The following is a 12983-nucleotide window of genomic DNA, read 5'->3' on the forward strand; positions in this document are numbered from 1 at the left end:
AGGCCATAGCAGAGAGCTGCATCGGAAGTGGAGCAGCCAGGACTTGAACAGGCGCCCATATGGGATACTGGCATTGCAGGCGGCAGCCTAACCTGCTGTGCTACAGCACAGGCTACTTGTGTTCTATTTAATAAATTTTGCTCAAGATCATAAAGATAATGTTCCTTTTTTTTTTTTCTAAAAGACATTTGATTTTAGGGTTTACATTAAGATCTTTTGTTCATTTTGAATTAGATGATATTTTCATACAGATATCCAATTGATATAGCATAATTTTTCATGAAAATTTTTTTGTTCTACATTGAATTGCACTGCATTTCCTCTTCTCTCTCCCCCTCACCCTCCCTTTTCCTTTTGCTCTGTATATAATATTTAGATCTTTACTTTGTCTCAGCAGTGATGTATAGTTTTCAATGTAGGAGTTTTTGTTTTTTATATATATTTTTTGTGTATTCCTAGAGTATCATGGTTTCTTTGATGCTGTTGTAAATGGTATTGATTTTAAAATTTCATTTTCTAGTTGTTTGCTATTACAGTCAATTTTTACGTATTAACCTTATAAATTTAGAATTTGAGACATGTTTAATTTACTTTATGGATCAAATAGTTTTTTATAGGCTTGTTTAGTATATATAGCTTTATCATTAATATATACAGCTTTATCATCTGCAAATTTTACTTCTGTTTTCTGAATCGCCATACTATTTTCCTCTTTTCTTACCTTATTGCATTAGCTAGGGCCTCCGAAGAAGTTAGACAGAAGTGGTAAAAGTGGACCTCCTTGTCTTAGTGCCAATTTTAAGCAGAAAAATGTTTACTGTTTCATGAGTAAGAAAGATTTTAGCTGTGCTTTTTTTGTAGTTGCATTTTACCAGATTAAGAAAGTTTACTGAGAGGATTATTTTTTAAATACTGTTGTTCATCTTTTATTTTAAAGATTTTTTATTTATTTATTTGAGAGTTGGAGTTAGAGATAGTGAGAAGGAGAGACAAAGGTCTTCCTTCCATTGGTTCGTTCCCCAAATGGCCTCAATGGTCAGTGCTATGCCGGAGCTGTGCTGATCCAAAGCCAGGAGCCAGGAGCCAGGTGCTTCTTCCTGGTCTCCAATGCGGGTGCAGGGGCCCAAGCACCTGGGCCATCTTCCACTGCTTTCCCAGGCCACAGCAGAGAGCTGGATTGGAAGAGGAGCAGCTGGGACTAGAACCGGCGCCCATATGGGATGCTGATGCCACAGGTGGAGGATTAACCAAGTGAGCCACGGTGCAGGCCACAAGAGGATTATTTTTTCATGAATGAGTGTTGGATGTTATCCAGTGCTTTAGTACATCTATTTAGATAATCATATGATTTCCCTTTTTTTTTCCGTGAATGTGATAAATTATTTGGTTTTGAATATTAAACCTACCTTGCATTCCTTTGATAATCCCACTTGGTCATGTTATTATTACTGTGCTTATTATTTTCATATATTGTTGTATTTGATTTGCAAAAATTTTGTTAAGAATTTTTGCTTTCATGAGGTATATTAGACTAATTTTCTGTATTACTTTTCTATTCTTTATCTCATTAATTTTCACTCAATATTTTTTTAAAATTTTTTACTTATTTTACTTATTTGAAAGGCAGACACAGAGAGAGAGAGAGACGTAGAAAGAGAAACCTCCCATCAGCTGGTCTTCTCTCCAAGTGCCTTCAACAGGAGGGCTATGCCAGATCTAAGCCAAGAATTGGAATTTCAATCTGGATCTCTCACATGGTGGGGGGGACCCGAACACTTGAGTTAGCACCCACTGTTTCCCAGGGTGTATGTTAGCAGGGAGCTGAAACTGGGAGTGGAACTGGGAGTCCAACTCAGAGACTTTGATATGCAATTCAGGCATTCCAAGCAGCATCTTAACTGTTGCACCAAATGCCCACCACCTGAGGTTTATCTGTCCTGGAGAATGTTGCATATGTACTTGAGAAAAATGAATATTTTATTGTTAGGTGTATTGTTCTACAAATGCTTATTTAGCTAGTTTGTAGTGTTTTTCAAGTTTTCTTTGCTACTTGTTGATCTTTGGTTTACTTATTGCATCCATTATTGAAAGTAGGTTATCAGGGCTGGTGCTGTGGTTAGTGGGTAAAGCCACCGCCTGCAGTACTGACATCCCATATGGACACCCAGCTGCTCTGCTTCTGATCCAGCTCTCTGCTATGGTCTGGGAAGGCAGTAGAAGATGGCCCAAGTCCTTTGGTCCCTGCACCCATGTGGAAGACCCAGAAGAAGATCCTGGCTTCAGATCAGCCCAGCTCTAGCTGTTGTTGCTGCCATTCTGGGAGTAAACCAGTGGATGGAAGACCTCTCTCTCTGTCTCTGCCTCTGCCCCTGCCCCTCTGTAACTCTGACTTTCAAATAAATAAATAAATCTTAAAAAAACAAAAAGAAAGTAGGATATTGAAATCTTCAAGTATTATTATTGAATTGTCTGTTTCTCCTCTTTCTGTCAGTTTTTGCTTCATGTGTTTTAGTGCTGTTACTAGGTAAACTTATGCATATGTAAGTGTTCTTTTCTTGATGAGTTTATCCTTTTGTCTTCCATCATTATGGCTACTGTCAGCTTTCTTCTGATTGCTGTTTGTTATATTTAAGATTTAGTTATTTATTTGAAAGAGTGACAGAGAGAAGGAGATAGGTAGGTAGATAGGTAGATCAATAGATAGATAGATAGGTAAATAGATAGATGGTAGATAGAAATGTGCCATCTGCTGATTGACTCCCCAAGTGGCTACGGCAGTCAAGGCTAGGATAGATCAAAGTCAGGAACTGGAAATTCCATCCAGTTATCCCACGTGGGTAGCAGAGACCCAAGTACTCGCTCTAGTCTTCTCCAGTGTGTCTCAGGATATTAGCAGGAAGCTGGATCAGAAGCTGACCAGCTGGGACTTAAACTGACACCCCAAGAGAGAGAGGTCTTCCATAGGCTGGTTCACTCCCCAGCTGGCCACAATGGCTGGAGCTGCACCAATCTGAAGCCCCGAACCAGGAGCTTCCTCCAGGTCTCCCAAGTGGGTGCAGGAGCCCAAGGACCTGGGCCATCTTCTACTGCTTTCCCAGGCCATAGCAGAGAGCTGGATCGGAAGTGGAGCAGCTGGGTCTCGAACCGGTGCCAATATGGGATGCCGATGCTTCAGGCCAGGGCTTTAACCCGCTGTGCCACAGCACCGGCCCCTATCCTTTACTTTCAATGTATTTGTATCTTTCACTTTAAAGTGTGGCTCTTGTAGAAAGCATATAGCTGGATCATATTTTTGTTTTAAACCCAGTTGACAGTCTCTTTGGATTGTATTTTTTAATCCATCACACTTAATGTTGTTATTGGTATAGTTGGAAATATGTGGTGTATTGTCTCTTGCATTTGTTTGGCTCTTCTAATTTTCCTTTACTTCCTTCATTTGTATTAAATGAGTGTTTTCTAATGCAGCATTTTAATTCTTAATTTCTTTTCACTTTTTTGAGTTTTTTTAATGGTTGCTCTAGGGTTTACCAGAACTTGTCGGAATCAGTTTCAGTTTTATACCAGGTGAATTCCAGTGATATATAGAAATATTAATCCTGTATAACTTTATTCTCTTTCCCCTTTTTTGTCATATTGTGTTATATATATGTATATATATATAATTTCTCTTAATGTTACAAAAACCTAAGAATACATTATTACAATTATTATTTTACTATCTGTGGTCATTTCTTTAATATAATACAATCTTTGCATTTATATACCTCCTTTGCCTTGTATTGCAAGTATATTTCATATGTAGTACATTTCTTTATGTTATAGGCCCAACAATATATTTTGTATGTACTGTTTTATACCAGTAAGAGAAAAAGGAGAAAAATATGCGTTAATAGTGTCTTTAAGAATTATGTAATTACCTTTGGTGGTGTTATTTCCTTTTTTTGTATGTCTGGAGTCATTTTCTTTCAGGTTGAAAACTTTTCTTCAATTTTTCTTATAAGGCAAGTCTGCTAGTTTTTGTTTGGGAAATTATTTTGCCTTCATTTTTGAAAGATAACTTCACTGTATATAAATTTTTCATTGACAAATTTTTAAAAATTATCTTTGAACATTCTGGTTATGTTATCCCACTACTTTTTGACTTCTCTTATTGTTACTAAGAAGCCAGCTTTGATTGTGTTGTCCCCTTGTAATGAATGAATCATGTTTCTCTTGACTGCTTTCAATGTTTTCTCCTTTTCTTCAGCTCTTAGCTTCTTTAGTGTGATGTACCTGTTTGAAGACCTCTGTATAAATGCCATATGGAGTTTATTGAGTTTCCTGGGTTTTATTTTTTCCAGTAAACTTAGGGAGTTTCAGTCATCATATCTTTGAATATTTTTTTCTGCTCCTTCCTGTCTCTCCTCTCCTGTTGGTATTTCAATTATGCATATATTGGTATGCTTAATGGTGACCTACAGTCTTTTGAGGGATGCTTCTTTGTTCTTTTTTCTCTTTGCTCTTTGACTTGCATAATCTCTATCAATCTAGCTTTAAGTTCACTTACTCTTCTACCAGTTCAAAACTAGTACTGAGCCCCTCTAATGAATTTTCTTTTCCACTTAAGTTATTGAACTTTCAACTGTTTGGTTCTTTTTTAAAAATAGGTTTTTTAAATTAATAGTTGCTATTTGACATGACATTAGCATCATGCCTTTCTTTACTAATTTCATTATGGTTCCTTCAAGCATTTGAATATAGTTATAATAACTATTTTGATATCTTTTTCTGCTATACTGAACATCTGGTTGCTGTTATAAGCACTCTGTCATGCTTTTTTCAAAGTGTTGGTCATAGTTTAATATTTCTTTTAATGCTTCCTATTTTTTTGAATTTGTATATTTTAGGTAATATATTGTAGCAACTATTGGCCCTGTTCCCCTTTCCTGGCCTTGCTAGTGTTCTTTCTTACTTGTTTTTAACTGGCTGGCTTATTTCAGTAAAGTTTGTTAAGTTTGTTTTCCACCCACAGTCTTTTTTTTTTTTTTTTTGACAGGCAGAGTGGACAGTGAGAGAGAGAGACAGAGAGAAAGGTCTTCCTTTGCCGTTGGTTCACCCTCCAATGGCCGCCGTGGCCGGCACGCTGCGGCCCTGCGCGCTGCGGCCCTGCGCACCGTGCTGATCCGAAGGCAGGAGCCAGGTGCTTATCCTTGTCTCCCATGGGGTGCAGGGCCCAAGTACTTGGGCCATTCTCCATTGCACTCCTGGGCGGGCCATAGCAGAGAGCTGGCCTGGAAGAGGGGCAACTGGGACAGAATCTGGCGCCCCGACAGGGACTAGAACTCGGTGTGCCAGTGCCACTAGGCGGAGGATTAGCCTATTGAGCCACAGCGCCGGCCACCCACAGTCTTAAACTGCTGATGTTGCTCCTTGGGTAGGCCCACAGTCACCCTGGGATGGCAGTGGTTTGGGTAGGAGTCTTTTCCTGCCTTTCTATGTTAAGCTTCATCTAATTAATGGATGAAAGCTTCGCTGTTTCTAAATAATCCCCTTGAAGGGTCATCAAAGAAGGAGACACTCTTCTCTGAAGGGAGAGGAGAACATCCTCTTTGCTTATGGCCGTGTTCAAATAACGATGAAATCTTTGGTCACAAAAGGCCTCCATAGCCTGGCAGCTCACAACAAGAGCCTCAGATGATCACTGACGTCATAAAAAAAAGAGTGTTAATTGTTAAAGGAAGAACAGTAGTCACTGTGCACTTGCTCCCCAGGTAGGAACTCTGTCCCTATTGAATTGTAATATGAGAATCGACTGCAAATTCTCTCCCAAACTGTACTCTATATATTGTGTGTGAGTGTAGGGGCAAATTGTTGAAATCTATGATTAGCGTAGAAAGGGTCCTCTATATATAAAGTCATACTAAAAATGATCCATAATGAGGTAGGAGATGGGAGAGGGAAGGGGAGGTGGGAAAGGAGCGGGGTGAGGGGCATGAGGGAAAGAACCACTTCTTTCCTAAACTGTAGCTATGTAAAAATGCATTCATTAAACAGTAAATAAATAAATAAATAACCCCCTCGGCATTAATTGCATCATGAGCTAACGTAATCAACTTCTGTCCCATTTGAAAGTGCAGTTTCCGAGATTTGAAAGTGCAGTTTCTGGTCGCATGGGTGCTTCTCCTAGCTTTCTTATTACCTGATTCTCTCCTGAAAACTGGCTAGCCTATAGTTTAGCCTATATCTTGAATTTCCTCACAATTTACTTGTACCACGAACTTCTCTGCTCTTGAAAGTGCATTTAGGTTGTAACTTCTCTGCTTTGTATTACGAATGGAATCAATCACTTCTTTTGGGCAAAGATGGAGAACTCTCTGTTCTATGACCTGTTTCTCCCCAGAGGCAAAAATCTGTGAGCCAGTCGGGGTAATTGTAAAACCTCTGATTGATACGCCTAGTGTGGGACCTCAGCACTTGCTGTCTAGAGGGAAAGTAGCAGCATGAGATCCTCTCGGCCTGTGTCCCGAAATGGAGCCACTGCCTCACAAACCAGATCAAAGGTGATCAAGGCCCCCAAATTTTCACCTACGCTTGCCCAGCACTTAGCTTCAGAAACAGGTAGCTGGAGGCAGGATGAAAAACACTGATGTCTTGCTCTTTGTGGCAAGAAAGCCCTATGGCTTGGAGTTTGAGGGAGAAGGGACCTTTTTATTGGCTGGAGTGGAGTCCCCACCTCTCTGAGCTGGGAGGGAAGTAGTGATTCTGCTTTAACACCATAGACACTGACCTTAGACGCTTACTATAGACTCTTAATTTTCATGGATTTTCTTGATAAATGTTTATTCATTTGCTGTTTTCATTTGGACCATTTGCAGAGGCTGTAAATATTTAAAAAAAAAATAATTTTTACCAGTGTCCCTGGGAAGAAGGTCAGTGAAGTTCCTTATGCTGTCATGCTGAAAGCTAATCCTCCCTATGGTATTTGGTATGTGTGTGTATGTATGTGTGTGTGTATGTGTATGTTGTTTCTTTGTATGTTATTTTTAGAAGTTCTAGATATTACATTATATATGTATATATCATTAGTTTCTTTTATCGTGTTACTAATTCAAATGAAGCATAGAAACTGTACCTCTCTCTTAAGTCTCTTTACCTTGTCCCATTTATATTATATTATTTTAAGTATTTCCTGTATATACATTTGGAGCTACATTGGACAGTGATACAATTTTTGTTTTACTCATTACATTGAATTTTCTAATTCAAAAAGAGAAATCCTACCAGTATTGTACCTACTCCTATTTTTGCTTATTGTACTTTTTAAAAAATCCTTTTTGATGTTCCAGGAGTTCATCTTTTATTTATTTTTAAGATTTGTTTTATTCATTTGAAAGGCATAGTTACAGAAAGAAAGAGAGTGGGTATGGGGGGAGAGAGATGGTTCATCTGCTGGTTTACTCCCCGAATGGGCACAACAGCCAGGGCTGGGCCAGACCGAAACCAGGAGCCAGGAGCTTCCTCAGAATCTCCCATATGAGTGCAGTGGCCCAAGAACTTGGGACATCTTCCACTGCTTTTCCAAGTGCATTAGCAGGGAGCTGGAATGGAACTGGAGCAGCCAGAGCATGAACTGGTACTCATATAAAGTGCATGGTAGATGGCAGCTTAACCTGCTACACCACAATACCAGCCCCTACTTTCTGTTTAAAGACCCTCTTTTAGCATTCTTTTACAGTGGATCAGCTGGTGAGAGATTCTTTTAGTTTTTCTTTATCTGAGAAGGTCTTGATTTCTCTTTCATTCATAAAGCTTATTTTTGCTAACCATAAGATTCTGAGTAGACAGTTTTCTTTCAGAAACTGAAAAATATTGTATCACTTCTTTCAGGCTTCTTTGGTTTCTGGTTAGAAATCCTCTGTCATCTGTATTATTTTTCTATAATAAGTTATTTTTCTGTTTCCAAGATTTTTCTTTATCTTTAGAAGTTTGCGATATGCTTTAGTGTGTATTTCTTTGAGTTTATCCTTGGTAGATAAACTCCTCCTCAAGTGTGTAGGTTTGTATCTGCTGACAGATGTGTACATTTTCAACCATTATTTCTTTGGGCAATTTTTTAGTCCCAGCCTCTTCTAATTGAACGTCCAGAAACACTGATAACACTGATAACTTTTGCTCTGAGGCTGTGCTTATTTTTGCCTAACCATTTCTCACTGAGTTATTTCTGTTATTCTGTGTTCCACATCACTGATTCTTCTCTCCCTTCTATTCTGTGTCCATCCAGTGACTTTTTATTTCAGCTATTGTGTTTTTAAGTTCTAAAATTTCCATTTGTTCTTACTTATAGCTTTTATTTCTTTTTTGAGACTTTCCATTTTTTCATTTGTTTCAAACATATTCATAATTGCTATTTGAAGCTTTTTTTATTCTGTTTTAAAATATTTGTCAGATTATTTAACATGCCTGTCATCTTAATTTTGGCTTTTTTCCACTCATTTATCTGTTCTTTTTTTAAAATTCAGTGTGAATTTTTGTTGATAAGTGATTTTCACTTGAAACCTGGACATTTCTGAGTTATATTCTTGGATTCTGGATCTCATTTAAATCTTTTAGATGACTTTCTATAATACTGTTCCGGTAAGAGAACGGGGTAGCAGTGCCCCTTGTTACTTCCAGGTGGAAATGCAAGTCCAGGTTCCCTTTTGTTGAAGCCTGAGGGGTTCTTGTTACTTGTGGACGTTGTAAGCTCATTGACCATACTGAGAGTGCTGCCTTCCCTCTAAACCTTCTCTGACATTGGGAAGGTAAAGAGATGCTTGCTACTCTCTAGTGGCTAGGAGTCAAGGATCCTGATATTATCATTACTGATACCACCACTGGTGTCATTACTTCCAGAATGTAGAGTTGGAAGATCTTGCTGTAACACTTATTAGTCATACAACTTTTGACAAATTGCTGTCTTCTTTGTACCTTAGTTTCTAAAAGGATTCTCTCTCTCGTGAATCCAAAGACTGACAAATTACATATAAGAAGCATTTTGCAAATAAAGCTTCCTATTAATGTAAGATACTCTAATGGTATCATTGTTACTAACAGTAATGTCCAGCTTGAAATAAAAAATATTTAGCTTATATTTTAGAGATTTTAAGCTCAGTTTCCTCATTTTATGGCCCAGAGAAGTTTTAATTTATAGATGTAAATGTGGGCTCTAGAATTTATACGTAATTTCTTTGTGAAAAATTTGGTGTTAATAAAGTTCTGGTTTTCAGAAGTGTGGTCCTTGGACTAGTAGCATCAGCATCACCTGGGAACTTGTTAGAAAAGCAGATCCTTTGGCCCCAGCCCAAACCAACTGAATCAGAATCCAGCAATGGGCCCTGCAGTCTGCACTTTAACAAGCCACTGGGTGATTCTGGTGTATCCAGAGATCCGCCTATGTGGAGGTTCACAAATCCCTTGGCTCATGATGAATAATGCTCAAAGACTTAAAATCAAGAGTCAGCCTTCAGCAATAATGTCAGTGACCTTTGGGGAGGCATATTTTAAATCTCCTGTTCTTCTTGTGTCAGGGCTGCCATTCCTTCAGGTAGATCTCTAGGAATCTCTTTAGATACTTTCATAGTAACTCTGTATCAGTTGTAACTCTGTATCAGTTGACATCAGTATATTTTCAGTTTAATCAGGGATTAAATAAAGTAACTATCCTCCAGGATCCCTCAAATTCAGTCCTTAATGGTGAGAGATTTGGGTATAAGATAGGGTATAAGATAGGGCGGGCGCCGCGGCTCACTAGGCTAATCCTCCGCCTTGCGGCGCCGGCACACCAGGTTCTAGTCCCAGTCGGGGCGCCAGATTCTGTCCAGGTTGCCCCTCTTCCAGGCCAGCTCTCTGCTGTGGCCAGGGAGTGCAATGGAGGATGGCCCAAGTACTTGGGCCCTGCACCCCATGGGAGACCAGGATAAGTACCTGGCTCCTGCCATCGGATCAGCGCGGTGCGCTGGCCTCAGCGCGCCGGCCGCGGCGGCCATTGGAGGGTGAACCAACAGCAAAGGAAGACCTTTCTCTCTCTCTCTCTTTCTCTCTCTCTCTCACTGTCCACTCTGCCTGTCAAAAAAAAAAAAAAAAGATAGGGTATAAGATAGAAGAAATCATGTTTCAGAGTGAAGGAATCTTGATACTTCTTCTGCTATTGATATGTCTATTATTTGAACAATTGTAAATGAAATTCAGAGAAAAAGATTCATGGTATTTCCATGTACTAGTAAGTATGTCAGTGGTTCCAGAATTTGCTTCCAGTACTCCAAACACAGAAAAGAAAAGAAAATGGCTTTATTATATATTCATAGGAGGTTTATTACAGTCATGATGCCTGACTGGTTACCAGACACACTAGGGTATGGTCATATCTGCCTACTTCCCTGTGTGTACATTTTATATAGATTTATCTACAAGTTAGAGATGAAAAGTCCCTTTTTTTGTTTTACTTATGTTGACAGGTAGAGTTAGTGAGAGAGAGAGAGAGAGACAGAGAGAAAGGTCTTCCCTCCGTTGGTTCACCCCCCAAATGGCCACTACGGCCGGCCGGCGCTGCGCTGATCTGAAGCCAGGAACCAGGTGCTTCCTCCTGGTCTCCTAAGTGGGTGCAGGCACCCAATCACCTGGGCCATCCTCCATTGCCTTTCCCAGCCACAGGAAGAGGAGCCTGGGCACTAGAACCTGACGCCCATATGGGATGCCGGCGCCGCAGGTGGAGGACTAGCCAGGTGAGCCATGGCACTGGCCCAAGTCCCTTTCTTTCTATAGCATTTCATTATCTTCTTCTAGTCTCATTCTTTCCATCACAGTGTTTGCCCTGTGATATGGTAGGAATTGAACTGAAATTATTTCCATTGCCTCTAATTCAAATTTGTTTGTTCTTGAAGACAGCTTCCTACCTTCTCCTTGTATGCATCCTGTTTGGGTTCTCAACAATTAGCATTAATAGGTTAGAACCAATTCTCAGTGATGTCTTATCAATTAAAGAAAAGTAAAGAGTGGTAGAAGCAGTGATAGGTTATTATGTAGGGCTTTCTTTGTAGTAGATAAGGAAACAAGCCTACAAATCACCTCATCCAAAAGAAAGGTAAGGAAGACTATCGACCAGAATGACTCAAAGAACAAAGAATAATTGATGTGTGTGTGTGTGTGTGTGTGTGGGTGGGTGTGGGATCCACTCCCAGTGCTCTACAGAAGCCATTATTTTAATAATTGGATGATGGAATAATAAACCAATTGCCCAGTGCTTTTGAAGTCAATAGGTTAACTCTACTGAGCGTAATTAAAATCTGAAAATAAATGTCTCTATGCAGGATATTTTATTAGCTTTCTGCCTAGGTGAAATATGCCTTGTAATTACTTTCTACCCCTTTCAAATTCTGTTTTCATGAAGCAAGCTTCTCATTACTAATTAGAAATGAGGAAGGAAATTTCCCAAAGCAACCGCCTCATTAGAAAGGGATATTCACCACTGTAAAAGAATAAATTGCTATTCTACTATCTTATTTTTTGGATATTCAAATAATGAAGCCAGGTTTTAAGTTTTAAGAAAGTATTGAAGGAAAAGTCAGTCTGACAAATCCCTCAGCTGTGATAATTACCAGACAATTCTTTTTAAATTTAAGAAATAAATTACTTTTCTTATCCTTCCTTAAAATATATGAGATAATGAAAAAAATCAGTTTCTTTGGTAGGCAAGATTGTATGTGGAAACGTGAAGGTCAACAGGTAGATTTAACTGAAATGTCCTGTCAGTTTTTCTGAGAGGTAAAAGTTTCAGAGGAAAAGAATTTCTCCCCAAAGGAAATAAAACTTATAACTACACAGTCACTGAGAGATTTCAACCACTGTGCTTCCCCAGCCCTTTCTTAACAGCATGTTAGGACTGTGCCTGCCTTCTATGTTACTGTTCTTTTCCATCACCAGCATCTCAAATGTGCACCACTCTATCGATCTTCTACACTGTCTTCCTAGGCTTGCAGACTTCCCCATTCTACTTACTCCTCACATCCATGCTGTAGTCGTGTCCGCTCTCCTCCATGAAATCTGAGCTGTGTGATAATGTCCCCATTCCTCAGCACAGCACATGCAGCCATACCCTTCATGGTCAGGCCTTAACGTCCATGTCTGGCCTCATTTGTTATCCTTTGCTCATGAAGCCCAAGTTCCCTCTACTATGGAGCTTGTGTTCTCAGAATGACCATCTCTTTTTCTCTTTCACCTGGTAGCTATTCATCTTAAAGGAACTATCACACAGTCTCTTTTTAAAATATATTATTTGAGAGGCAGAAAGAGACAGGCAGACAGACACACACACAGAAGAGTGAGGAGGAGAGAGAAAGAGAGAGAAACGCTCCCATTTGCTGACATACTCCCCAAATGCCTGCAAAAGCCAGGCTGAAGCAGAGAGCTAGGAACTCAGTCCAGGTCTTCTACTTGGGTGGCAGGGATGCAACTACGTGAGTCGTCACCACTGCTCCCCAGAGTCTGCATTAGCGGGAAGACAGAGTCAGGAGCCAGAGCTGGGACCTGAACCCAGATACTCTGATATGGAATGTAGGCTTCTTGACCAGTACAGCCGCTAGGCCAAACACCTGCCCTTCAAGGGCTCCTTTGAGCCTTGGGCTTTCCTTGAGAAGCCTTTGTGGATGCTGCCAGTGAACAGCTCACTCTGTTCTTGCCACACTGTGTTTCCATCCTGTCAGAGTGTGTATGTTGTATCCTCTCTGTTTAAATTGCTGTCTACCTCACTGGATTGAGCTCCTCCAACACAGGGATGACTGTCATACCCCTGGTGCCCATTTCTGTAGCAGACACTGACCTAATACTCAAAACTGTTAGTTGAATGAAGTTGAGGGTTGTCCTTTTATCTCTTTTGCATCTCCTCAGAGCACCTTATTTCATTCATTGTCTATTAAAGTGGGTTTGCTGTTGACATTTCATTTTTGTCTTCATGTCTGTTGCTCATAGTA

Source organism: Oryctolagus cuniculus, chromosome 17 (genome assembly GCF_051225735.1).
Source record: "Oryctolagus cuniculus isolate XC-2025 breed Fujian yellow rabbit chromosome 17, ASM5122573v1, whole genome shotgun sequence".
NCBI lineage: Eukaryota > Metazoa > Chordata > Mammalia > Lagomorpha > Leporidae > Oryctolagus > Oryctolagus cuniculus.